Source organism: Taudactylus pleione, unplaced genomic scaffold (assembly GCF_031769625.1).
Source record: "Taudactylus pleione unplaced genomic scaffold, aTauple2 ptg001408l, whole genome shotgun sequence".
NCBI classification, from domain to species: domain Eukaryota; kingdom Metazoa; phylum Chordata; class Amphibia; order Anura; family Myobatrachidae; genus Taudactylus; species Taudactylus pleione.
In genome coordinates this window covers 2071269-2098792 of record NW_028285808.1, presented here as the reverse complement: position 1 = coordinate 2098792, position 27524 = coordinate 2071269, and the positions used below count along the sequence as shown (strand labels likewise).

Genomic DNA, 27524 nt, shown 5'->3' with positions numbered 1-27524 from the left:
CCGGCGTGCGTTCCCTCTGTCATCGCTCTCTAAAGCATAGAGGGCGTCCTTACACCAGACAGTGCAATCACGGCATTTGCATACCCGGCCCCTTTTGGCTAAGTGAGAGCGCAGCTTAGCATCCGGGTCTGAATCGACCCCTTAGAGTGGCACCAATCACCAGCACTTTCTCCCAAGGGCATCTATAAGCAAACCAGTGACTGGAAATAAAATTAGAGGTATCAAAGGGTAAATAGGATCAATTTTCTAATGCATTTATGTTCAGTCATGCTGCTGGTCACTGCTCACTATTGCAATGACTGCAGGAGGAAGTGCAGGTGATCAGCATGACACTGCTCTTCCTTCTGCAGTCAGACAGTCCAGTGATTGGTCAGGGAAAGGGGAGAAGGAGGAGCCTGAGGAGGCCAGAAAGTACGTTAAGAGCATTATCTGCCTCCAAAATGTCAGAAAAAGTCTTGGTAATACTGAATAGATCATCAGCCTTCATGCTTGATTTATTTTATTTCTTGTGTTTAGTTTCCAATTAAAATTAGAATATAGATCACATACAGGGAGATTCAATTATTTCTACAAAAAATATTCTTGGAGGAAAATGAAGTATTCAGATGAATTAATTCCCTGTGGTGGAAGCAAAAAAATTAAATAAAGAAAAATGACTGATGCTCCCTAATATTATTAATGCCGGCAGCATACAATCTTTAGAGGAGAAACAAAATTGTATACTTTAATTTACTGTCACGGATCGGTTTGTCGGTGAACCCGAACTGAAGTCTTGGGCTGGCTTGGAGTCTCTGGTGACCACTGGGAAACTCTACGGCCTTAAGTAATCTCTGTTCATGAACAATTAGGACTGAGGAGTAATATTAGTGATCTGTGAGCAGCTGATGGGCAGGCGAGTGCTGCTGGCAATCGTGGGCACTGGAAATGTAGCTGAGGACCTGAAAGAAGTCCAGATGATGCCTAATCACAGATGATGTATGATGGAGTTAGAACACGGGTTTCACCGGAATGGAACCGGAATGCTGAGTGCACAGGAATGGAACCGGAATAGCTGGGTAGCAAAATAAACAGACTGTAAGCAATGGTGGAGGATATCAAACTGGAAGCGATGGTGCAGGGTATCAGACTGGAACCAATGGTGCAGGATTCCGGATTGCAGAATGACCGGGATGTAACCAGATACTGGAACCAATAGTGCAGTAAGATGGTAAACTGCACTAAGAGTCACTGGACAATAATAAGACTCTGCAGGAGCTTACTGGGAAGCACACAGCTGGGCTATGAACAACATTGCACTGGCAAGTGCTGTATGCAGGAAGAATCCTTATATACCCCGGCTTGTCAGGGATTGGCCACAGGCATCGTGTTATCACATACTGGTCTCCTGTTGTTGGAGATCTGGTCACCTGATCCAGACTGTCACGGCTGTGCCTAGCAGCCAGCACTGGGGAGAATATTGCATGTGGGAGTCAGAGAGACTGCAGGAGATGAGAAGAAGCCATAGGTCGAGGAAGTATGTCACATAGCCAGATCATGGAGTGGGAAACCAGACACTGTAAGTAACACGGTAGGTGCGGTTTATGACAGTTACAAGTCATTCCCTCCCTTAATAGGGTCGTTCAGTCTGGGCATACTGTACAATATTTATCAATGGGTAGGAATGCATCAACCACAAGGGACACAGCTGTTTCTCCTTAATGTGTGATAACTAATCTACATTTGGCATGTAGACCAGACCTTCTGATATTTTTAGATTCTAATTCAATTTCAAAATCTAATTGTCCCTTTGTAGAAAATGCCACATTTGTCCATTAGTGGAGGAGATGTCATCCCGATGTCTCTCAGATGGTAATGAGTGAGTGTAGGGGAGGGATCTTTATAAGGGATATCCTTATTGGCAAACTTTAGTGTATTATGTTCAGGTTGTTGGTGGAGTGGCTGTCACCCAGCACCTGCAGGTTAGAGAGGATGAGTGCCCAAGGCAATATGTCTGTGCACATTGTATATCTCAGCATTCCTATTAGGTCAAGTTTGGGCAATTAGAATGATTCTGTAACTGACCGGTGACCCTCACATAGAGGAGATAAACAACAGAAGGTGCGGCACCCCAGGCATGCAATAACAGATTACAAGATGACAAGGTGCATCAATGTTTCAGTTTTTACTAAACTGTCATCAAGATAAATATACATCAGAAAGACACATCCCTTTACATACTGTAGCCGCACCACGTGTAACCACACACCCGTCTGGCGGCTCTTTCGGATGACGTCATCATGACAGCGTGTAGACGGCGCTTCCGTTTGTGTCACCATCACCATAGTTACCTCTATAAACAACAACAAATGAACAAACATTAAAGGTCAGAAGAACATGGTAGGTCAAATTCACAGCAACGTTACCTAATACACTCCTGTAATATTACTGTAATATTACTGCCCAGAAACAGGTCAATACAAATGCTTCTATAAAGTACTCCCACAGATCAGGGCTAATGTATTAATATATTAAGAACTCACAAAAACAGGTTAAGGATAAGTTCTCATTAAGGGGTCTGTTTACTAAGCAGGGTTAGGAGAAGTAAAAAGTGAAGAGTGAAAAGTGATAAGGTGCCAGCCAATCAGCTCCTGTCATCTCACAGGCTGTGTTTGAAAAATGACAGTTAGGAGCTGATTGGCTGGTACCTTAGCACTTTCTTATCACTTTTCACTCTTCACTACTCCTAACACTGCTTAGTAAATAGACCCCCTAAGACTTTTTGGTTGCAGGACATCTAAGCGGGCAATCCAACGGGCTTCACTTTGTAGCAGCTTGGATGCACTATCCCCACCCCTCATCAAGAGGGGAGGGAATGTGATCGATCATCCTATACAGTAAACTGTTTAGAGGGTGCTGTTTTTTCGGCAAAATGCCGCACCACGGGTTGCTCTCTTGAGCCCGAGCTTAAGGCGTTGCGGATGGCGGAACGATGTGCCGCCATTCGCTGTTTGAATTTTCGTTCCATTTTAAACATACTTTATAGAAGCATTTGTATTGACCTGTTTCTGGTCAGTAATATTACAGTAATATTACAGGAGTGAATTAAGTAACGCTGCTGTGAATCTGACTTACCATGTTCTTCTGATCCTTAATGTTTGTTTGTTTGTTGCTGTTTATAGAGGTAACTAAGTTGCTAGACACGTGATGAAATCATCTGTAAGAGCGGACGGGTGCGTGATCCCAGTTCGGATGCTCGGGCTTACACGTGGTGCAGCTCTGGTATTTATAGGTATGTGTCTGTGATGTATATTTTTCTTGATAATGGTTTAGTAAAAACTGAAACGTTGATGCACCTTGTCATCTTGTAATCAGTTATTTTATACCTGGAGTGCCGCACCTTCCGTTTTATATATATATATATATATATATATATATATATATTATATATATATATACATATACACACGTTTTAATCCTCCATTTACACTGAACTAATCACTCCTGGCAGCTTCCATGCACTCCCCTAGGCAGCTCCTACAATGTGTGTACTACTTACTAAAGATGTACAATTTGGTTTTCCTGAAATATGAACACAGCCGAAAATAGGTGTTCTGAATCGAATCGAGTCCCAGTCTGGAATCACTTTGTGGTTCCAAGTTGAAACGAGTCCCGGTTCGGTTCCTTAGCTCAGTTCGAACTCGGATTTAAAAACACACTCGGGTTTTGGATAACATGTAAACAGATCCAAATTATATGATATTAGCTGTTTTATCGATTTTTTTTAATACATTTTTACCGATTTTTAAGGAATCCAAAACCGAATCCGAACCAAAACACTTGAGAGTGGTTTTGCCAAGACCAAAAGAAGATGAATTAGAACTAAAACCAAAACATGGTGGTCCGCGCAAATCTCTACTACTTACTGGCACCAGCACTTGTGCTGTGTGTGTAAAGAGGACATGTGCATACAATGGGGTTTCATGAATTTCTTTGCAATACTGGTATTGGGTCTGATTCAGACTTTTACGCAAACTCGATAGTTTGCATATAAGTCTGATTGTTAGAGATCTGTGCATCCCAGGAGCTGCACTGCTCATGTGCAGACCTCTATCTGCGAGTATGCCACTAAGCTGCAGCATGCCGTTTGGGGAAAGGAGATGGGTGTGGCCGGCCAGTGTTCCCAAAAACGTGGGCATGTCGCTTCTGGGATTGGTGAGGCCATGGTCTGCATCTTCCTTCGCAGATTTCCTGGCCCCGGCTGAGCAGTTCCATCACTGAGTAAGCTTAGACCAGCCAGTGGCTGCAACCTTTGCTACCGATGGTCACAATGGTTATCCGATTCTGCATCTTTGGATGCAGCACTCAGATCTGCAATGCTGTCAGTGTCCTCAGACGCCTCCTGCAATGTTAGAATGAGGCCCATTGTCAGTTGGAAGCCTTTTGTCTCAGCGTGATTGTACTATAGGGTGCAGGGAAGACTGGATGGATGGCACTCTATGTTTAGTACACACTGCTCAATAATGCAGACTTCCTTTATGAAGCCCACATGGGGGCTGCTGTGAGTCAGACGTATCGCTGTGCATGATTGCAAACAGCAAGTTGGAGCATACAGCGCATGTGATGTGAAGTTACGCACACAGAACTCGTACGGATCTGGCAATTAGAGCCAGCGACTGTGCGTCAGCAGTGCAGGCGCAGGAAACATCCTTGTCTTATGGGAGTTAAATTAACAAATAAAATTAAGAAAGATAAAATAAAGAAATTCTTTTATCAGTAAGGTTGTGAAACACTAGAATATAATAAAACATATAGTGACAGGAGAGACGCAGAGTTCACCTACTCCTATTAACTGCTGTTCTCACACTGCACAGCGGCTCTCACCTACAGTCTACAGCCAACAAACTACATCAGTACGTAGAGTCACGACCACCCCTCCCCCTCCAGCCAAGTGACACCAGAGCATGGATTCACACAACTGCGGCTTAACATCACCTGACCAGCGCTGCTGCTTCCCAATTACATGTCACTCACGCTCTTTACAGCAGACGAGACCACAAAGGGGCGTAGCGGTCACCAGATACCACTTGGAAAGACAAAATACCTTCTGCATCTGGATAAGGTACTTTTAAACAGCTATATAAGGAGAACCATTTACAGTCTGCAAATTGTCAGTTATACAGTAAGTTATCCTGTTTATTATATTAGTATTGAATCCTTGATCAACCATGTTTTAATGCTTCCTAACATTAACAAAAGTTATTAGGATATTTTTAGCTCATCAAAAGAGAGCCAGATTAAGGGCCCCATTTATTAACTATGCATAACCCCTTTAGCGCTAGCTAAAGGGGTTATGTCATCCTTTATTCAACAAACAATAAGATTACCATTGTTTGTCACTGCATCGGTCTCACCATCTTTAGATAGGGAGAGCGATGTGGTCCCCATTGCCGGCAATAGGGACCCAGCGCTGCCTTTCCGGTTGCAGTGAATCCTTCCAAGTATTGCTGGGCCCCCACCGGGTTAAAGCTCCATGCATATGCGCAAACAGACCGTCGCACATGCGCATTTCACAGGAGCCCATCACTGGCAGCATTAGGCAGCGAGCAGAGGACCCCGCCGATGAGGAGAACAGCACTGGACCTCGCCAGATGGATAAATAATGCTGAATACCAGTGGCAATTTAGTTTGTATTACTGCGATACTGTTAGGATCCGCAGGTAATGAATCATTTTGGTGGCAGTTCCCAGTCTTGGTTACTACTGGAGATTGCATCTAATCCTGTCTGTGTGTTTTTTTCCCATGTGCTATTAATCATCTGCCTCTCTGCAGATCTCAGGTGCACACCAGCCTGTGATCAGGAATTACTCTCTGCTGGAGACGGCTCTGATTGGGTCCTGCTTCTCTTAAATTACAGCCAGCCCTGCACTCTGTGCCAGTTATACTGTGTAAACAGCAGAACATGGACTGTTCCCCAGCTTCCAAGCTGTACCAGCGCTTTTATCACAGACACACTGGTATAATCCTGTCCTGCACTTGTGTGCAGAGGTGTAGCGTGAAGCCACGGAGCCTGGAGCATGCCTGAGCAACGGCGTCCCCCCAACACCACCACCACCTTACTAACTTTTGCTACAGAAAGCATCAATGAACCCCCATATGGTAAAGAGTGCATCCATGACCACTATATAATACAGACGGCAACAGTGACCACCGTATAATACAGAGAGCATCGGTGACTTCCATATAGGACAGAGAGACCACCAAATAATACAGAGAGCATCATTGACCACCATATAATACATAGAACTTCAATGACCTCCATACTCTACAGAACAAACTAGTGACCGGAATACAATATAAAGAGCAACTTAGTGCCCACATTGTAATACAAGGCCATCTCCTCATTAAATAACCCCTCCTCAAAAGATTAACATAATAAAATCACCATAACAACCCCATATTCTCGCTCATTATACTCCTGTATTGATTCCAGCAAGACCCCTCCAAGGGGGCCTTGCTGGGATCAACACAGGCTGCACAGCATTATTTTTTTTAAAACCAATAAAAAAACTTTAGTAAGCAGCAGCGGGAAGCTTCAAAAGACGTCGCTCTTCCTCTATCCTGTGTTTGACTGTGATCTGCACTCTGCAGCAGACGCTCAGTGGGGAGTTTAAAGCACTGAAAGATGCTGCCAAACCTGCAGAGCTGTAAGTAAGACTCACCTCTGAGAACTGAGCAGGAAAACCATTACCAGCCGCCCTGCTATCTGCATCCCTGGTCATCACAGCTCTGCTCCGATCAGCCATGCTGACCCGGAAAAAAATCAGTGTGCGGCCTCAGCTCACGGTTCTCCCCATCTCTGCGGCCCGCAAATGGCAGGATGCCGGCCAAAAAAAAGTGTTCAAAGCTGGGCCAGGCCCACGGGACACATACCATCCTGCCCCCCCCCCCCCCCCGTCCTGACTCTTGTGCAGCACTTGCTCCTAGGCGGGATGCAAGGGAAAAACGGCGCCTGCTTGTCACCGAGTGCGGGCTCTTCTAGTGCATGTGACACTATACACTCATCACACGCACCACGCTACCAGAAGCAGTTCTGTAGCTGGACCCTGGAGCCAGCACCCGGCAATCTGTCATGATTAGACAGACGCTGATGTCAGATTCCAGACGCAGCCAGCACCCACTAAACTGTTCAGCGCCTGGAACCGGCCTCCCTACGCCCCTGCTTGTGTGCACTGGGAGTGTCCTTGTTGCAGAAACAATTGAATCAGCTCTTCAGCTTACTTCTCTATGTGGTCACTCTGTCTGTACAGGCTTGTCTCTTTGTGTCAGATCTGGCAATGGTTAGTAGAGGAGGTAGCTCGTGTTCAGGCTCTGATCAGACCCCCTCCTCTCTGGTGGTGCATTAGATCCTGGCAATGTTCCAGAGTCTACTGCACTTGCATAGGTCTCCGGGAACTTGGTGCCAGCGCCCCGTTCCCCGAAGATCTCTACTGCGCATACGCGAATAACGGAAAAATGGCCACAGTGGCCATTTTCCCGGTTATTTTTGCAGCTCAGCAGACAGCGTGGGGCCGATGGAAAGGTAAATATATTTTAAATGGATGCAGGCTGTGCAGTGTGTGGGCCCCCCAGCACCGCACACCTTGCACCCATTATAAATACGCCCCTGCTGTGTCCCTCTGCAGCAATAGCAGGCTCTCTGGTGCTGTCCGTTACAATTGTCAGACTCTGCAATAGGGTTGGGCATCAGAAGCCCGGCATCGAATAGTTGCCAGGCTCCCGACATCAAATCATGCAATGAGATGGCAACTAGCCATCACATCGCAACAATTCGATACTATAACCATTGCAATGATTATAGCACGGGACAAAAAGGGCTGGGGTCTGTGGGAAAGGGGCGGGGCCTCACGGCACCCCCGTCCACATTGCTGTGGGGGCGTGCCCAACACTCTCCGAGATTCTGGGCTGCCTCCAGGCTCCGCCTATTCAGAGAATAGATGCCGTGTGCTTTTGCATGGCATCTATTCTCCTATGCTATGCAGAGCAGCGGTGTGTGCTCCCCCTCCCACAGCCAGCCATCGGATGGACATCAGAAAGCTGCATCTTATGACTGGCAGCAATCGAATTTCTGCTATTTGATGGAGAAAGTACTTCCATCGAATCGGAAACATCGATGCAAATGGCTGTGTCCTCTTGTTAGCTCTCTGCACGGGCCAATGTGTCTCTGGGTAACCTCACAGGCAGTGCAGACATCATGCTCACAATATGCCTGCTCCCCTCCAAGTCTTGTGCAGGACTCTCTCTAGTTTCCCTCCTAAGGCTGGCAGAACCATCTCCAAGGAAACAGCAGGGTCCCAACTCCCTGTCGTTAACCCCTTCTATGCTGCGGAAAACACTGCTGGTTTGGGGGTATCACAATATCACTCGTTGATAAATCTGGCTTGGTTCACAATCTCAGCAGCCTGTTCACCTGGTGCAGGGATGGACTTGGGCTGGGGCTTGCAGACCTCCTAATGCGCGCAGAGTAGGCGCGCGTGCGCAAAAGGGGTGTGTCATGCCGCATGTCATTGGGGTGTGGCCTCACCGCATGTCCCCGTCTTTCAGTGTCCTGGCCGAGCCCAGCGCCGGTAGGCAAAGCTGCTCGGCCGGGGTTTGCAGCCGGACTGGCTCATCTGGCCTTCGGCCCTTCTGGCTTTTGCCCCAAGTGCCAGATGGGCAGCCCGGCACTGACCTGATGCATGAAGTTCATTCTTATTGTGGTTCCTGATATTTGTGGTACTATTCATATACTTTGTTTTTGCTTGAATCCTGTGAATTTATACTATCTATTACAATAACTATGCTTTTTTTTTTTAGAGCTCTAGGGGCTTATGTAATAGGATGCGAGCTTGTGCCATTGCGGGAATCCATGTGAGTGGCAATCATTTTGAAGGTGTTTGCCTTTAAAATGATTGCCGCTTGAAAAATATATGGGAACACTCACATGAATTCCCGCAGCGGCACAAGCTCGCACCCTATTACATAAGCCCCCTAGTATTATGACTAAGCTTGTATGCAGGTAGTACTATGAAAGGTTGTAACCGGCAGATTTATATGTTTACTGTTTAATTGCAATAAAGTGCTATATATTGTATTCTAGTGGTTCACAGACTTATTGATAAAAGGAGTTTTTCTTTTATCATTCTTAATTTTATTGTTTCATTCAACTCAGTACCCAGCACTTTTCTTTTTTTATATTTTCTCTACTACATATGAGGCTGCATACCTCATGGACCAGCATCAGGATCCTTTGCGAATCAAATTAACCACTTTTAAAATATATACAGGTTTTCTTCTGCGCCAAAAGGGAATTTTTATATTGTGGTAGTGTCATGAAAGTGTCATGTCCAATGGCCTGCCACCTGTGCAGGGGCGTTTCTAGAGAGGAGGGGGCCCGTGTGCAGTCTCCGACACGGGCCCCCTCCTCTCTGGCTGTGGCCGGCAGCACACTGAGCTGTGTGCGGCCAGCGCCGGAGTTATAGACTCTGGGCACTAGAGTGTGCCCAGAGTCTATAGTGTATGCACAGGTCATCGAGAAAATGGCCGCCGCGGCCATTTTCCAGTCATTTAACAGCGCCGCCCCCCCGCGCCGACCTGGGACTCCAGAGAGTAATATTATGGGTGCAAGGTGTGCGGTGCGGTCCGCACACCCTGCACCCATTATAGATACGCCCCTGCACCTGTGCAACTGCCGCTCCTTCCTTTTTATCCATAAATCTTACTCTGTAGGCCCACTCCATGTGCACTTACACAAATAAAGGGACCAATGCTGGTTTTGCAATGTACATTGATTGTTTTTGTGCTTGTTAAATAACTGTCAATCAGTTTTCCCCTTTGCGTCTGCATATTGAGGAGTAAAATAACTTCTAATGAGTTGCTGCCATAATGACGGATGTATCTGCTTCTTTCCACATTGTCTGGGACAGGGTGGTTTACGAAGCCTGATTAGATTTAGAAAGTGATATTTTATTACATTTTAAATGCACTTATTGCAGCGCCATTGTAGGTGCACTTAATATGCGATGACTGTTCACCTTCTAAATAAGATCCGTAGACTTTTGATAGACATCGTTAGTTATTGCATTGATGCTGGAGTTGGTCACACAGACGTAATGCTAGTTGACAGCGAAACCCCTCGAGCACATGCTATGCAGAAAAATTAGAGCTCCAGTTGTGATGTTAAAAGAAAACTATTACCACTGAGGTCAAGTCTGGTACATGCTAAAGTGCACGCGCTACACAGAATGGAGACAGACAGTTGTGGACTGAACCAGCCATCCCCATGAGCCAGTACATTAGTCCCTCACTGATACATGGACATTCATACAGCTCCCAAAATGCTGGCTTATACTGGACCTCATTAGCATTGGATGAAGATATGTGCGTGGACCCCCATGTTTTGGTTTTGGCAAAACCTCTCTCAATGTTATGGTTTTGGCAAAACCATCCTCAAGTGTTTTGGTTCGGATTTGATTTTGGATTTCTTTAAAATGGATGAAAACTGCTAATATCATGTAATATGGACCTCTTTACATGCAATCCAAACAGAGATTCGGTTTTAAATCCGAGTTCCAAACTTACAGCAGACCCGAGCCGGAAATGGATTCTACTCGGTACGCCAAAAATTATCCGGTGTGCAGTGCAGAATTCCTTGGTTTTTCATCAGTCTGTCTAAATGGTCTTCCCAATGTATGACTGTTCTCCAGAGACACCACAGACAATAAGTGCACCTACTGCATAGGCAAACACAAGGGGGGTTTCCATCTGCCTGGAAACTCCCCTCCCCAGTCCACACCATGACCACAATAGAAATAGTAAAATAATAGATTGTTACTAGTGCTGCATGTTCTTCTCAGTATCACAAATGAAATAATTAGCACCACCTGTGGATCTTTTAACATGTATCAGCCAGTAATAAATAACCAACTAGAAGATCTGGAAAACATGCACTGTTAGAGATGCACTGCTATAGAGCCCAATATGTGCATATACAGTATGTCCAGGGCAGTGCTAGGTTCTTCTGCTGCTCCTCCAGGCTCCCGGACTTGCTCCAATATTCTGGAATGGTGCCCACATCTAAAATAAATACATTCAGCTCAGGCAGGACGGCCTACTGGCGCATCTAATGGCTTACTGTGATCACTGGTCCTGTATATGCTAGAATTAATACACACAGTACACTTTGTATGTCGCTTATTAAAGCTGGTTAAGTACTAATTCTGCCCTCTTCATTGACTGGCCCCACTCGCTCTAAAATTAAGCATTGGGAAACCTCCCTCTGGAAATCCTGCGTTTGCCACTGTACTGTAGTTTTGCAGAGAAGTATAAGGCCAAAATCCTACCACATCTATCATAATACATTTATCATAATACACAACTTAATTTTATGACTTACAAGTGAACATAGCGGATGTATTTATTATACTTGTTTAATTGAGGCTTGAAGCTTTTGTTCATATTAAGCAAACCGCACATGCAAATGTAGTTCTTCTCTTACCAAGGATGGCATTGATAGTTGATGGTTTTCCCATCAATAGTGAAAATCTCCACCATTTATGTCATCCTGTCAATGATGTTTTTTTTCTCCCCCACACGGAGAGCACAGAGCTTGTCTCCTCAGCAGTGATCGTCAGACCCTGGGGGAGGGTGCAAGGAAGCAGAAGGTTCGGAAAGGTCCTTCTGAGAGCAGCAGCTGTGGGCAGTTTCTCTTACTGCAGCCGCCCACACTGTTTATCTGACTGGATAAAATATTGCGACTAGATTAGATAACGCACAGCCTGGTGTGTTCGGAAAAATACGACCGTGCCAGGCAAATGGTTAATGAAGAAAAAAAATATTTGTACAAAGTAGGGATGTGCAGGCTCGGATAGGTTCGGGTTTGGAGGGAAAAATCAGAAGTCAACGTGCAAACTTGAACCTATCCGAGCCTGCACATCCCTAGTACAAAGTAGTGATTGGCAAATTGGTTACAAAGGAAAACATATTTATATAAAAGGCTAGCATACCAGTGAGAGAAAATTAGCCAGTATAGTATCCACTAAAGGTGGATATAAAAGCACTAATGCCAAATAACTGAACTCTTATCTAATAAGGTACCAATGGTGGTGTCATGCATTGCAACAATGCTGTCGGAATAAATGTAATAGCCTGAGTGATGCAGCTATCAGCGAGTTCACGGCGAGTCTGCCTAATGTTTTAAAGAGGCAATCATTTAGAAGACAAAACCAATCTTTTAAATGATTACCCCTTTAAAACATTGTGCAGACTCACTGGGAAGTGGCCGCTGTCTGTAATTTGCAAGCTAATACATTTACCCCATAGTGACTACTACCCTGAACACCACTTCTTTATTGTTTCAATGTAGAGAAATATCGGAGATATCTGCTGCTGTCCCACCATAATACATCTGAGGGGTACTAAGTATTTGCGTTTTCGTGAAATATGCTGCAAATATTTAATGATAAATATGCCCTATTAGGGGGAGATGTACTAAGCCTAGGAAAGTGATAAAGTACCAAACAATCAGCTCCTGTCAGTTTACAGGCTGTGGTTGAAAAATGACAGGAGCTAATTGGTTGGTACTTTATCACTCTCCACTTTATCTCTCTCCAAGGGCTCTATTTATTAACATTATTTTTACTAAAATAAATTGAAAAAGGGTGTTTTCACACCCTTTTCACATTATTTTAGTTTCACCTGTAGTTATTACAGGGCAATTGGAGTAGAATTAGTAAAATTCTACTCCAACCCCCAGGATCACTTATTTTTAGTAAAGCAGATCGCATTTCCCATAATTGTAATGGGAAATGTGATCTGTGTGCAAGTTACTAAAAATAAATTGTAAAAAAATACCGGGGGAAGCCCTGTGATAATAACGCCACCTGGAGGTGGCGTTATCCAGGGTCTCCCCCGGTTACCGGGCTCCCACTCTGCTCTAACGGGGAGAGCAGAGGCGGAAGCCGGTACCAGTAATCAGCTATGTGGTCTAAGTAGACCACAAGCTGATTGCTGTGAAAAAAAGAAAAAAAAAATTAAAATTTTTTTTTCACTTACCTGAATCCAGGGACCGGTGATCGGGCCTCCGGTGATGGCTCCTCTCCGGTCAGCTGGTCTACCACAGTGCACTGGGGCCCGGTCATCAGGTGATCGGGTCCCAGTGCAGTATGGAAGATCACCTGATCGGGAAGCCCGGAGAAGATCACCGGAGGCCAGGAGGTGCAGGTAAGTGTAATGAAGGGAGGGGGGGTCGCGGGGGGGGGGAAGGGGGGTCGCGGGGGGGGAGGGGGGGGTCACGGGGGGGGAGGGGGGGTCGCGGGGTCCGCGATCGCGGGGGCGGGGCTTAGCGCCGGGGGCGGGGCTTAGCGTCGGTGGGAGGGTAGTAGCGACGGTGGGTCGGCACATGCGCGGGCTCTTAGTCGCGGTATTTTTTCCGAAAATACCGCGACTAGAGTGCGGATGGGATCTGCAGGGACAGAGCTTTATCGCAAGCTCTGTCCCTGCAAGGGATTTATAGTAAATCCCTGTGATATTGCCTGAATTCGCAATGCGAATTCACTCGGTAATATCACACTACAATCCGCATTCAATATGCGGATTGTAGTAAATAGAGCCCCAAGTCTTAGTACATCTCCCACTTAGTCTTTTAAAGATTACTTCTTTGGCTGGATTACCAGCATTGTAAAGCTGGGAAAGGGGCCATGACAGGGCGGTATTAAGGGGAGGGGGGCGTGACAGGGGCAGTCGCCCCGGGGCCTCCACACACAGAGGTGCCCTCACACTGCCAAGAATAGGTGTTCAGTGGAATTGGCGGAAATATGGCCTAATTATCGTGAATGCCCACTACACAATATTGGGACATTTTGGCCAGCATCTTTCAGAAATTCATAACAATCGGATAATCAAACCAAGCGTTTCTGGGCCATTTTATTGGTATTTCAGCAAAACCATAAAGCCTACACACACCTCAGAAAAGTTTGAGATATATCCAGATAATTGGCTGATCGGCCTCATAATTGCATAGTGTGTACCTACTAATTCTGGCCATATTTTACTGCACATGTTAAGTGCGATGAGGCAGATTTGTGCGGTCACCCAATCCTAAATCAGTCCCAAAGTGCCTGCCAGTAAAGTTTTCATTTTCTCAAAGCAAACTCATTAGGAATGAATATATATCATGATAATTAGACCCCATAATTTTTTACTAAGTATATGTTGTTTAGAGTGAATAGAGATGTGTAAATATGCTTTGCTTTGCAAAATCTCTTTGAGTGTTTTGTTTTCAGATTCTGCAAATTTGCTGAAAACTCAGTGATGAATGTGGAAAACTGATTCAATTCATGCAGAGACATGGAGGCGGCTGAAGGTGGATAAATTAAGCATTAAGCTACAGAAAGCACCCCACCACTGCAACTCGTATTTTTGGAAGAAAGGTTTTAGTTTACAGTGCGTGGAAAGATGAGAGTTTAACAGTCTAATCTGTTTTTAATTGCATTACTTTCTCCTAGAGTAAATTTCATTTTATGGTCGCAATAAAGTTGGGGCTAGATGAGGACATAACAAATTAAGAGCAATGTTTATTTCAGGGAAAGCAAAGAGCACTATTATAAATTAAAGGACTATATTAAAAATACAGCCTGTAAACTTTAATTAATGCAATAATAATACATTCCATAAACATTATTGAAGTCCCCCAATAATGTTTATGGAACGTTAATTGCATTAATTAATTTTAATTTGTATTTTTTTTTTATTAAAATGTTTTTCATAGTTCTTTAATTCCTTAGTGTATTTCAAATTATTTAAATTCATTTTATGTTGTAAAGTTTAAAAAAAAAAGATTTTTTTTTTGGTTATTATTGCTTCATGATCAGTATGGTAGTTCATATGTTAATAATGTTATATAACTTTATTTAAAAAAAGTTACAAAAACTGGACATATGATAAAAGATAGTTTTGCAAGTCATCAGCAAAATCATTAACATCTAACTATAGGTTTCCAGCAAAAAAATATAATTATTTTTTATTTCTGTATATATCATTTTATTTTTTATACTTTTGTCATTTTCAATAAATATTAGAAACTAAGAAGACAGCTTGCCTGTTTTACTTATTAGTGGTTTAGTCTTAGGACACACTTGGATTTATCCCAAGTATGCTCTGATTTATTTGCTTCTATTTTTTCCACTACACCTGTTGGGATTTTGTTTAAAGCATCTACTATACTTTCACAATAAAATAAACATTGCTGCCTCATACTGTAGCTGAGCTGACTATTTCTTGAGATTTCAGAACACAGGGATTTTTTCAGTTTACAAAAGAAAGGAAAAACTTTGGGGATACTCTTCAGAAAATGAGCAGTATATATGTTGGGTAACACTTAATTAAACTAAAATAATATATGTTTAATTAATTTGCTTAAAATAAAGGTGGGAGCTATTACTCCCTTTGTGAGTGAACAAGAATGTTTCTCACTGATCTAAACATTTTTTTTTTAATGTTCATAGTGGTCAAGGGTGTGAGGTGACTTCATAGGAAAGCAATGGAGTCCACACTTGGGTGAATAGATGGCCCCTAATAACACAGGTCTGCGTTGAAAAAGCTTTTTTGACAAATTTATGTGATACGTATAGATTTTTGGCTTCTGAACATGAAAGTGACTCCCGATTTTGCATATCACATCACGTTTTTCTGCAAAACGTGTATTTATGAATAAGTCATTTTTTTCATATTCTTTAAAGTAATAAATGTATTCTGCCTACATTCATTATAAAACATTGTCTTAAATTAATTCAGTCGGTAGTATAGAATCTTGCAATTCAGTTCTCGTCATAATACTTCCCCCCGCCCAGTGCCAGATTAATGTCCACATGGGCCTGGAGCTGAAACTTACAAAGGGCCTAAACCCCATACTGTCTAAAGGAACATTACACACACACAACCTACAACTACAAGGTGAGCTGGCAAAGGTGGCACAAAATACAACAGATGCAACACAGTTTTGCCCTGTGCCGGCTCATTTTAATCCTTGCCTACCACCACATACACACACACAGTACACACTACACACACACAGTACACACCACTCATACAGTACAGTATACACACTAATTGATGCTACTCATCAAGTAGCCATCATAGAACAAATTACAGTACCCGGCTTCATGCAGCAGCAGCAGCTCCTCGTGTAGTCTGGGGGCAGAGCTTGTGACTGTGAGTAGCAGGCTCAGGACCACGGAGAAGGAGAGAGCTGAAGGGAGGGTCGGCCACCACACTGCCTGCACGGTTCTGCCACTAATCTCAGGTGATAGTGCTGTAGCATTTTGTAATGAACGCACGTGTTTAATGCTCGAGTTTTCATCTGTGCCTTTCGAATAGTTGTAGATGGCGTCGAGACAATGTAAAAATAGTGCAGATGTCTTTTGTTATATTTGTGGACAATATACTATAGAAAAACAAAGAAGAAACATAGGTGATTTCATAAAAAGAAAGCATATTTTGCTTATTTCGGAATAAAGATATTACATCAAGATAAACAGTGGGCTCTGCACAAATTTTGTTCGGCTTGTGTTGAAATACTACGGAAATGGATTGCTGGTAAGAAGAAAGCTTTATCTTTTGGTGCTCCTACGATATTGGAGGGAGCCAACTAATCACATTAACAATTGCTATATTTGCTCAATTGATGTTAAAGGACATAATTCTAAAACCAAGCACAAAATCACCTTCCCTGTTGTCGAATCAGTCACGAAAGATACCACATGGACCTGAATTGTCACTTGCACCAAAGGCAACTCCTATGGATCATGACTATATGAGTTACTTGGAAAAAAAATTAGGGTGCCTCATACAGGCCATGCTTAACGGTGATATGAAAGACCATTGCCTAACTAACATGCACATCGGAGGCACATGGGAGGACCATAGACTTACTGAATGGGGACATGTGTAATTGTAACATATGCCCAGCTGCATCCAGACCCTGTGCTGCTAATCATGCATTAGGTAACCAGCCACCACAGCATATAACATTATATTTGATGACATTTGTTACACCTGATTCGCTCCCATGCATGTTTTACATTCAAATGTACTCTAGTTGTGGATACAAAATGTTTTTTTATTTAAAAGTATTGTCCACTTGTGGAAGACTTGTACCTGAAACGGAGTTAGATTATCGGAACAGGCTGGTTTTCATTGCAGCAAATCTGTGGCTCAAAGCCTAGGATGTTAGTTCATCCAGTCTACTTTGGTAGCACTCTAATGACGAGGAGAAAAGGGATTGTGTGCCACATGCTCCAAGTATCATGTAAGTTTTTTTCCTATACAGGAAGCTGAGTAGTTTAAGTTATCGAACAGTGAGCAATTGTCTAAAGCAGTGGTTCCGAAACTGTGTGCCGCGGCTCCTTGGGGTGCCTCGAGACACTTGCAGGGGTGCCTCAGGTTGGTGATCCAGCACCAAATCAAATTCTTTATGGTCAATGTAATGTAAATATGTGGACAAACAGAAGCGCAAACCTGGCCACCACCACATAACTGAACCTAAGGATGACAGGTCAGCACATTTTACTTCACTTTACTACTTTACTACAGTTTTTTCTGAATTATTCATTAACAAACTTTTGGGTTAGGAGTGCCATGAAAACAATGCTGTTACTCTAAGGCGCCATGATTCAAAAAAGTTTAGGAACCTCTGGTCTTAAGGGAATATCACCTTTTCAGCTATTGTTGTTCTTTGATCCAATATTTTATAAATAAAAGAACCAGTTTCCCAAAGCCTGTGGATGTACGCATTTCTCAGCAAAGTTCTTAGGGGGGACAATGAAAATATTATAAACTAGTCAGTCAAAAAATCCAACACACAACAATAGCACTAATAGGGCAAACTGGGACTAAAACTGAGTTTTGTAGAAAACAGCAGCGGCCATATGCTTTCCTGATGAGAGTATTTTTTTTAAATTCTATTTCACCTTATAACCTTGTTGTTTATTTTATTTGCTCTCTTGTGACTATTGCTGTTTAGTTTATTTTTTTTCTTTCCTGTATCTTGTGTCATATCTATTTTTTTTTACTTGTTAGTAGTACAGTAGTTGTATGTGAAAATGACTGCAGGACTCAGATATACTGTATTAGATACATCTCTTTATCACATTTCTTCAAATGTGCCACGGATCAAAGCCTCTAATAAATCTCTGGAGACATCTCAAAGTCATGAACTTTTTTTTGCTATAATTTATCATTTGAGTTTTTGGATTTTTTTTTTTGTTTGTCTCATTCAATTGTTTTATGACAGTGTTTTGCATTTAATAACTCCATCCTCCCTTCACACATGTTGTCACTTAGAATTTGTTAGGCTTCAGCCAATCTGCACAATGGACCTGATTCATGGTTAGATGAAAATTTGTGTCTCTAATGTACATGTAAAAGTAGCAGTGTAATGTGTATGGTTATAGGCTTTAGCACGTGTGCAGATTATAATATTGCTAAGCATGCTTCCACATCAAGTGGCACATTAAGCCAAACATCATTCATTTGATAACTGGCATTAACGTGTGGTCAAAGTGAAAATTTGAAGTGGGGCATAGAAATGTGAAATGGTCACCCAGAAACTTTAGATGATCTTTCAACACTTATGTCACCAGATGAGACTCACATGTCAGGCCACTTCAAAGGAAAATAGCTATCCGCTTTAATTAGCCTGACGCCCTCTACAAAATACAAAGTGTGCTGACCTTACCCTGGGCAGCCACTTTCCAGCCCCAGTAACTCTATACAGGGCTGCCGACAGCTCTGCCGGGACCAGGTACAGGGAGAGGGCGTGGCCAACCCAGGGAGGTGTGGCCAGACCCTCGCCTTACAAAAAAATACAAAACTTAATAAATACACAGCCGCAAAGCAGGGGGGCACCGCTGGCCGTGGGCGCAATTGCAATTGCTCCCCCCAACCCCTCCCCTGCATATAATGCAGGGAGAGAGAGAACTGACTGCTGGTGCAACAGCCTCTCTCGCTAGCCCAGTACACAATGTGACAGCAGCCTGTGTGATGGGTTTGGGAGAGGGGCTGCTGCAGCAGTCAGTTATCTCTCTCCCTGCCCGAACGAAAGTACCAGGGGCGGGGGGTGGGCTGCAGGACCTGGAACCCTGCCAAGCCTACCGCTACCTCATCTGTCTGAGCAGAAAGATATACCATGTCCATTATGAAATGAGCAGTCATAGTTAAATAAATACACAATACACAATATCAATCCTATTATAGTTCATCTTCAAGAAATACAGTTAACTGTAGTATATACATTGCCAGGCAACCACTTAATATGCTATTAATATAATATTAATATACAATAAAAATCCATCAGGGTTTGTGGAGTGCTAGACTTCATACTGCAGGATTGTGTTACAGATGGATCATTTCAGGAAGCAAAGTAGCTTTTTAAAATGAAGTAAATGCTCAAAAGTCTCACAATTGCCCCAGTCTGGTTATTGGCTGCACAAATGCATTTTAAATCCAGTCCACATAAAATGGTTTGCAGCAAATCAGTCTCTACAATGGCAATCACACTCAAAAGCTACTATAACTAGATCTGTGCCAAGATGTTCATGAAAAATGAAGTACAGGTATTGCCTCATTCTGGCAGGAAGATTGGAGCCAAAACCGAACCGCTCATCTCTAATTATAGCACATTCCAATGTCATTGGCACATGCTAAGAATTATTCCCTCAAAGCTATCAGTTTTGTTTTGATATTCCATAAGTTATCAAATCTAAGGAAAGCATCGCTCCAGCCAGGACAGTCAATCAATTGTACTACTTTGCCATTATGGCAGCTATAAAGGGTTTTGGTACAGTATGCCGACGCTCAGGATCGTGGCGGGTAGAATCCCGACACCGGCATCCCGACAGGGCTAGGATACCGACACCTGCCGGTAAGTACCCTACCCCTAATCCTAAACCTCCCTCCCTGCAGTCTAAACCTAACCCTCCCCCCTCGCAGCCTAAACCTAACCTTCCCCCCTGTAGCCTAACCCTAACCTTCCCCCCTGCAGCCTAACCCTAACCCTCCACCCACGCAGCCTATACCTAACCCTTCCCCTAGTGCCTAACCCTAATCCTAACCCCAATACTCACCGTTGGGTTGCCAGCAGTCGGAATTCTGGCACCGGGATTCTGTCTGGTGTCTGTATTCCGGCTCTGGCATTCAGAGGTCCGACATCCCAACCTCTGGGATCTATCTCTCAGCTATGACACAATTATCACAAATATAGCAAAGGCATTGCACTAGATCAGGTATTTGTGGCAGCAGTGACTCCCTGTTGCGCTGTGTCCCAATAACCTTCTGTAATGCCTGAGCTAAGCCTAGGAGCTGCAGAAGAGGAGGACCAATAGTCAGGTTCTGCTGATGTGGAAGGGCGATGACTGACTGCTGCATCACAGTGGGATTAAGGAATGGCCATAGACCATTGACAGTCAACAACCATCGCTATTTTCCTACTGATGGGCGATGGTTTTGCCATAGATGGTAGAGATCTGGTGGTTCCCTACCATTGATAGCGAAGAAGGCGGCAATGTTTTTTCTTTTTGCAGCACAGGGACACAGAGCTCAGCTCCATCCTTGGTGCCTGCTCAGTCCCATCTCCTTCCTTGGTTGACCTATCGCCCACAGTATGAATGTCCATCAATGGGTGAAACCATTGACGCTTACCCATCAACGGTGACTCCTTCAGTGGTCATTCCTAGTGGAATCCTTATTTAGGAAAGAGCTCACAGTGGTTACTCCTCGGCCATAGGGAGGAACTTCAAAGGTCAAAGTGAAAGTTTAGAAGGTCTGACATGGAAAATGTAAGTGAATGGAATTCATTTTACGATCAAAGTGGTAGGAGAAATGACAGCATATATTTCTATGTATGCCGTATATTGGGCTCACCAAAAATGAGCAAGGACAAACCAGCCCCACTCTGACTATAACTGAACTATGCCAACCCCAATTGGCCTGTGAAGTTATGGTAATGTGTGGATGATAGAAAAACATTAATTACATTTGCGGAATTGCAAGCACTGCCATACATTTGTTATTGTTCTGCTTATGCAGTCGTTCAAATTTTAGAATCATCTATACTGTATGCTGAAAACATCTGCATCCAAATCCATCTCTCTGCTTTTGATCTCTCTCTCACCAGCTGGACTGAGGGCCTGATTCAGAGCCGAACGTGATTCAGGGCGCTCGCTCTGAATCAGGGCCCTCCTCCATGAAAATGGAGCGTCCTCCTGGACGCTCGCATAGCTGTGGGGGACCACCCACAGCTTATGCGAGTGTCCATGATGATGGTCACGATGGTCAAGACCATCGCGACCATCGGGCTTGCGACGAGAACCCGCGGGAGTGATTTTGGCTCTATCAGAGCCGAAATCACTCCCAGTGACATCACCAGAGATGTCAGTGGGGCCGACTTCAGACGGTAGGCGTTCCCATGGGAATGCCTCCATCTGGCAGCCACGCCCCCGGCACGCACACCAAAGGGGGCGTGCTGTCAACCAACATCGACAGCACGCCCCCTTTGGTGCGAGACCCGGAGCGACGGAGAGCCCGTTGCTATCCGGGTCTCGCGCATGCGCATGACAGAGCTCCCTTCGTCGTGCGCATGCGCAGTGGGGCAACATTGACCCGCTTGCGAGCATCCTGCGCTCGCGAGCGGGTCTGAATGACCCCCTGAAGGCCTGTTTCAGAGCCGGACGCTCTGAAAGAGCGCTCGCTCTGAGTCAGGGCGTTTTGAATCAGGCCCTGTGTTCCTGGCTATCTTGCTATTTACAGCACTGTAAATAGTATTAGCGCTATATAAAGTAAGCATAAATTACGGGGAAAAAAGGTGCATGCAAAATGGCGTATTTTACTAGAGATTTGCGGTTCAGTTCTCCAGAAACCCGAGTCCAGCCAAATTTTGTGAATCCGGATAAATGTGGGTCGCTCTTCAGATCTCCTGGTGAAACCTGGACAGATTCAAGTCGCGGTTCTGATCTTTTCGCGGTTCGGAATTCGGATTTTAAATACGAATTTTGGGTTTTGGTTTTCATAAATTACATGATTTTAGCTCTTTTTAAAAACTTTTAATCAATATATTTTTTAAAACCCAGATCCAAAAACAAAACCAAAAACACTTGAGGGTGGTTTTGCTAAACCAAATCATGAAGTTGAATCCAGATCCAATACCAAAAACGGGGGTCAGCGCACATCTCTAATTTTAGCTCATATGCAGCGCTGTACACATTTAGATTTAGATTTCTGACAAGAGCGCTCGCTCTGCATCAGGGCCATCCTACCTATTATTGGAGCGGCCTCCTGGCCGCTCGCATAGCTGTAGGTTACCACCCACAGCTTATGCGAGCAGCCAAAAAGATGGTCGCGATGGTCAAGACCATCGCGACCATCGGGCTTGCGACGAGACCCTGCGGTAGGGTCTCGCTGCCGCAAGCCCAGGAATGCTTTTGGCTCTATCAGACGGACCCAGACGGTAGGCGTTCCCATGGGAGCGCCTCCGTCTGGGCAGCCACGCCCCCAGCAAGCCCACCAAAGGGGGCGTGCTGTCACTCACCATCGACAGCACGCCCCCTTTGGTGCGAGACCCATAGTGACGGCTTGGCCGTCGATATTCGGGTCTCGCGCATGTGCAAGACGGAGCTCCCTCCGTTGTGCGCATGCGCACTAGGGCAACATCGACCTGCTTGTGAGTGCTCAGCGCTCGCGAGCGGGTCTGAATCAGGCCTAGAGTCTCAGCAAAATCGTTTGCAGCTGCAGAGACCCAGCCATTGTATGGGATTGGCGTCTCAATGCAAAAGAAGGCGCCCGAGTCTCAAGACACTGCAAGTGGGCATCTAAATAGTTTGGAGGTGGCATTAGCATAAAGACGCAATATAAACGCAACTGCAGCACATGACGCAGCCCCATCTGCAGCCACCTTTGAATCTGGCCCACATCCTTTTCACCAAAATCACTTTCTTTGTATAATATCCTTATGAATTAAATAATTTTTTTTGTCTTGCCTACGCAATTTGCCAGCTCCCTAATGGTTTATTTAGAGTAAATCAGCCAAAAAGCTATTTTACCACCTGGGTTTGTAGCAGCCTGTGCCCACAGGGAGCTCTTCCCGTAGTCAGAAAAGCAGAGGCTGCAGATGTTCTCCAGCGATTCCTTCACATGGCTCAGGGGGAAATAAATCATGCTGCACCTAAGCTTCTCCTGTAATTATGGAGCTGTAGTGTTGTCCTGGCATTTTACCAGGTGTCCTGCTATAATCAGTTTTTTTTTTAGTAACTTGATAACATAGATGAGCAAATCTAAAGCAATATATTGCATATTGGATTGTATTAGAATATCCTAAAGCAGTGTTGGCTAACCTTGACACTCCAGCTGTTGTGGAACTATATATCCCAGCATGCCCTGCCACAGTTTTAGCATGCCCTAATAGCAAAACTGTAGCAGTGCATGCTGGGTTATGTAGTTCCATAACAGCTGGAGTGTCAAGGTTAGCCAACACTGTCCTAAAGAGCAAGAAAAGCTACTTTTCAACATTGCTGTTATTGCATTAAATCATTCTGAGCTGGAAGCCAGTGAAAATTCAGATGGTTCTCGCGGATCTCCGCTTGCTGCGGATGCGCCAAAGAAATAACTCGGCTACAGCGGGTGTGCCAATCCAGACTTAGGGCCTGATTCAGCGTTGGACGCTGATATGAGCGCGGTTGCTGGTGTTTTTTGTACAGTGCATGCATCCAAGTTGCACCGCGCATGCGTTTCCATTGGGTGATGTCTGGGCTCAGCCCGGGATCGACACTTCCTTACCGTCCCGCCGGCTTCCTCTGACATCCAGGGCGATTGGACGGCTGGTGCGGCGGCGGAGGAGGAGCTGAGAATTCTCCCCGCATGCAGGAAACTGCTGGTGGTCCGGTGCCGGGGATCGGAGTTCCTGACATGGGCGCCGCCATGACAGTCTGCCCATGTGACAGTACTTCCGGTCCGGGATAGGTGAGTAGTCAGCTGATGCTGTGCACCTATCATAGGGTTCCTATGGGTATTTATTTGGCTCTCAGTCTGCAGGAAGTTGCCTGAACAACGGTTGTCTCCTAGTGCATGTTAGTGAGTTCCCGGTCCAGGTTCCTGTGCTCTCTTGTGGCTGCTACAGTGTGTTACCATCTCCACCTGTGTGCTTTAAACATCTCCAGCGATCTCCTGTGCTACAGCGTGTTACCACCTCCACCTGTGTGCTTTAACACTTCCAGTGATCTCCCGTGCTACAGTGTGATCCCATGACCTGCATACCTCCAGTGCAAACAGCGTCCCTATGCTACCAGTGGAAAAGTACTCCAGTACCAGCGGCTCAGCCCGGTATTCCCCCTCAAGGGGTTCTATCCCTTATGGAGACCCCCGTAATCTCATGCCACGTTTTAGGCATACCATCTGGTATTTGTGTCTCCATTCCCACAGAGCTTGGGTACCTGGTCAAAGGACCGCGACCTGCCTGCAGGGTGTAGCTAAGCCCAAATCCCGCTTGGAGGGGTCACTGGTGAACACCACCCTGTGGGTTAGACTCCGCACCATTGCCCAGGTCTCATCAACACCGAAGATCTGTGGATGAGGAGAACATATATCCAGGTCCCTCATCTCCGTTTTCTCCCGCAACCCAGATCCACAGCATCCAACACTTCAGCCTCAGGTCTGACAATTTGTTCAAGCCCTGTGGAGGCTGCAGGGTCTCAGGGTACTGGGTCTCTTCAAGACTTAGCTTCTCGCATGGGCAACCAAGAAGCGGCTCACCAGCAAGTGGCTCAGTATTTGCAGGAACTTTCGAGACAGCTGGTATCTATCCAAACTACGTTGGCTTCTCCAGCTGCAGTTCCAGTAGCTCCACCCCGGCTCAGCCCCAGTGGGTTCCATTACACAAACCTCGCCTCCAGTTGGCGACTCCGGAAAGCTTTGATGGGAATCCTCGAAGGTGTTGTGGATTCATCAACCAATGTGAGATCCAATTTGAGTGCCTCCCTCAGAATTTCCCCACCTCTAGGGCTAAGGTGGCATATGTGATCTCTCTATTAACAGGAGCAGCACTGGATTGGGTTTCCCCATTGTGGGAACAGGCTGACCCCATCATATCTACTTATGAAGACTTTGTCTCAGCATTTAAAAGAATCTTTGACGAACCAGGTCGTTCTGCCTCAGCCTCGTCAGATTTGTTTCGGTTTCGTCAGGGGACTCGATCCGTAGGACAATATGTTGTCCAGTTCCAAACCCTGGCGTCCGAATTAAAATGGAATGAGGAAGCTCTCAAAGCATTCTTCCTTCACGGACTCTCTGAAAGGATTAAGGATGAGCTGGCTTCCAGAGACTTACCAGAATCTTTGCCGATGTCATTTTCCTCCGCATTAAGATTGACCTCCGCCACAGGGAGCATTGGGCCAGTAGAGGAAGAGGGGAACGTTTTCAAGTCCGGCCACCTTCTGTAAACCAGCCCATGCCCTCAGCCGTGAGTGAAGAAGATCCTATGCAGGTTAATATGTCCAAACTAACTTCCACGGAACGTAATCGGCGCTTTCAAAATAAATTGTGTATCTATTGCGCTGCGCCTGACCACATAATGAAGAATTGTCCTTTGCTGACGGGAAATGCGAAACCCTAACTGAAGTAGGGAGTATTCAGTTAGGGGTTATTCTCAAAACATCCCAAATAACAGACAATCTCTTACAAGCGTTGCTTTCCCATGAGTCCAGGACAAGAAGGGTTAAGGCCTTAGTGGACTCAGGAGCCACAGGAAATTTTATTTCAGAGTCATTAATCCAAACCCTGAATATTCCAGTCATATCAATTCCTAACAAATTACTACTCTCCAGGGTAGATGGCCAAATCGTTTCAGGAGAATCCATTTCTTTTTGTTCCCATCTGGTATCGATCAAGATAGGATGCCTACACCAAGAAGTATTGGAGCTTTTTGTACTGCCCAAATCCTCCTACGAGTTAGTTTTGGGATTGCCCTGGTTACAAAAGCACAACCCCGTATTCGATTGGAGTAAGATGAAAATCCTGCCTTGGGGGCCAAATTGTTTTCAGGGATGTCTGACCAAAGTGATTCCAATGCGTAACCAAACAATGGTTACCAGCACCACTAAGATGTCTTCTTTTTCTAAAAAAATTAAAAGTCTGCCCCAGTCCCAATTACCTGAGGTCTATCAAGATTTTTTGGATGTGTTCTGTGAACAAGCGGCAAATAAACTTCCTCCACATCGACCATGGGACTGTACCATTGAGTTGCTTCCTGGAAAGACACCCCCTCGAGGCCGTGTTTATCCTTTGTCTGTCCCTGAGACTATGGCCATGGCAGAATACATTAAAGAAAACCTTGCCAAAGGGTTCATCCGGCTGTCTTCATCTCCTGCTGGAGCCAGATTTTTCTTTGTGGGGAAAAAGGATGGTGGACTCCGTCCTTGCATAGACTATAGAGGCCTAAATAAAATTACCATGAAAAATCAGTACCCCTTGCCGTTGATTGCCGAACTCTTTGACAAAGTCCGAGGGGCCCATTTCTCACTGAACTGGATTTACGCGGTGCCTACAATTTAATACGGATAAAAACTGGTGACGAGTGGAAGACCGCTTTTAATACCAGGGATGGCCACTTTGAGTACCTTGTCATGCCCTTTGGCCTCTGCAATGCACCAGCTATATTTCAAGGTTATGTTAACAAAATTTTTTGAGACATTTTGTATAAATTCGTGGTGGTTTACCTCGATGATATTTTGATCTTTTCTGAGAATTTACAAACCCATCATTGGCATATATGGATGGTACTTTCCTGCCTCCAGGACCATTGTCTGTTTGGAAAATTATCGAAATGCCTCTTTGATCAAACATTAGTACCCTTCTTGGGACATATCATTTCCGGGAGTTCACTTCAAATGGATCCTGACAAATTGAAAGCCATTTCTGAATGGCCTCAACCTACCTCATTAAAAGCCACTCAGCGGTTCTTGGGATTTGAAAACTATTACAGGAGGTTCATTACGCATTTCTCTATACTAGTATCTCCTATTACTTCTCTTACAAGAAAAGGAGCCAATCCGTCCAGCTGGCCTGATCCAGCAGTACAGGCTTTTCTGTAAGGCATTCTCTACGGCCCCAATTCTCTGCCAACCCCAACTTGATAGGCCGTTCACAGTGGAGGTGGACGCATCTTCTGTTGGAGTAGGGGCGGTACTGTCTCAGGTCGCGGAAGATAGAAAAACCCATACCTGTGGATTCTTTTCCCGTAAGTTCTCCTCTGCGGAGCAAAGTTATGCTATCGGAGATCAGGAACTTCTAGCCATGTGCCTAGCACTAGAAGATTGGCGTTATCTTCTGGAACGAGCTACATTTCGAGTTACAGTCATTACGTATCATAAAAATCTGATCTATCTTCAAGCGGCTCATCGATTAAATGCTAGGCAGGCTCGCTGGTCACTTTTTTTTTCTAGATTCAATTTAAAACTCCAGTTCCAGCC

General features: G+C 44.8%; 1 protein-coding gene across 1 annotated transcript in view; it reads left to right on the top strand.

Annotated features, from left to right (window-relative positions):
* Nucleotides 1-27524, top strand: part of STK32B (serine/threonine kinase 32B) — a 281505-nt gene that overhangs the window by 56135 nt on the left and 197846 nt on the right. The window lies entirely within an intron of this gene.